We start from the raw sequence: 1,411 nt of genomic DNA, 5'->3' as shown, positions 1-1,411 counted from the left end.
TTCAGACCAGCAACATCCCCAAGAAAAATATGGCAACCTTATCAAACACCTATTTTTACTGAACAAAAGTTAGATTACTGCCAATTGCTCTTTGAATTTGGCTCTAGAAGAATTTTTTTAGAGTCTCGCCATCTCTGACGATCTTGAGTTACATATAGAAGATAGCTGGATAAAACACACCAGACAATTTCAAAAGATAAGTCTTACTATCTGGCTCATTTGGCATATCTTTACTACCCAGAATAAAATCCGTAGAAATAATACGAATATAATTTTCAAAGAATTCATACATGGTGGAGTCTTAGAAGGAGGAACTTCCCAATGAAGGGAGGTAGAGATGCTCATCTCGCTAATTACGGGCATTTTTCCTCATGGAAAAACCAATGCTTCCAGTGGGCATGGGGAACTTTGGTTTGCAGGCAAGCATGTATGTAGGGCCAGAGCTTGCTGGTTTCTGTTGCAGAGAAGGTTTCCAACACGCCCTTTTCCTGGTAATATTCCAGGACCGGCTTTGTTTGGTCTTCCTAAGCCTTCAGTCTCTTGATGAGTATCTCCAGCCTGTCCTCCTCGCGCTTAATGAGAGGCTCCCCGTCAGATCATCCACGCCCACCACTTTGGGAGGATTGAATTCGAGGTTGTAGACGCGGCCACTGGCTGGGTGGACCCAGCGAGCAGAGAGGCGTTGCATGATGGCCTCAAAGGGCACGTTCAGGTGCAGCACCAGGTGTGTCTGACACGCTCTCTCCAGGGCTTCCGCTTGTGGGAGTGTCCTGGGAAACCACACAGCAGCCAGCTGTACTGAGCGAGGTTTTTCAGCTCCTGAAGGGTCAGCGGAGTCATGATGTCGTCCGGGATGAGCTCCCCCTGCCTCATGAAAGGCCGGGCCAGCACACCAGTTTTTGTGTCCCTCAGTATGTTGTCTCGGAGCAGTTCCCCGCTGGAGAGCTTCTTCAGCTCGAAGTGCCTGGCGATGCGCAATGACAGGGTGTGCTTGCCGGAGCCTGGGGAGCCCATGATCACCGCGCGCAGGAGCTGCTCGGCCACCCCCATGGCTGGCAGCCAGGCCCACCGCGCTGACAGTTGGGCCCCTGCCCGGCCTGCGCGCTCCCGGCTCCCGGCTCCCGGCTCCCGGCTCCCGGCTCCCGGCTCCCGGCTGGAGGCTCGGCAGCGCGGCGAGGACACGCATGGGACACGCGCCATGAGCATGCAGCCTGCAGAGGAAATGGATTTAAAAAGTAGACACTACCGAAGAGCCAATTCACGAGTTGAAAGATTGAGACAATAAATCCTCCCACGATGCAGCATAAAGATGCAGCATTTTCACAGGTAGAAAATGAAGAGGATGGAGGGATGCAGTATTTCAAGACATAATTAAAGAGGAGACAAGAATTTCCCAGAATTAAAGAATGAT

The 1,411-nt window shown here is 51.5% G+C and overlaps 1 pseudogene; it reads right to left on the bottom strand.

Annotated features, from left to right (window-relative positions):
- Positions 1-299: 299 nt before the first annotated feature.
- LOC118655751 lies at positions 300-1,050 on the bottom strand (annotated as a pseudogene).
- Positions 1,051-1,411: the final 361 nt, after the last annotated feature.

This window comes from Myotis myotis, unplaced genomic scaffold, assembly GCF_014108235.1.
Source record: "Myotis myotis isolate mMyoMyo1 unplaced genomic scaffold, mMyoMyo1.p scaffold_m19_p_5, whole genome shotgun sequence".
NCBI lineage: Eukaryota > Metazoa > Chordata > Mammalia > Chiroptera > Vespertilionidae > Myotis > Myotis myotis.
Note: the sequence above shows the minus strand (reverse complement) of the source record. Positions and strands in the feature narration are given on the sequence as shown.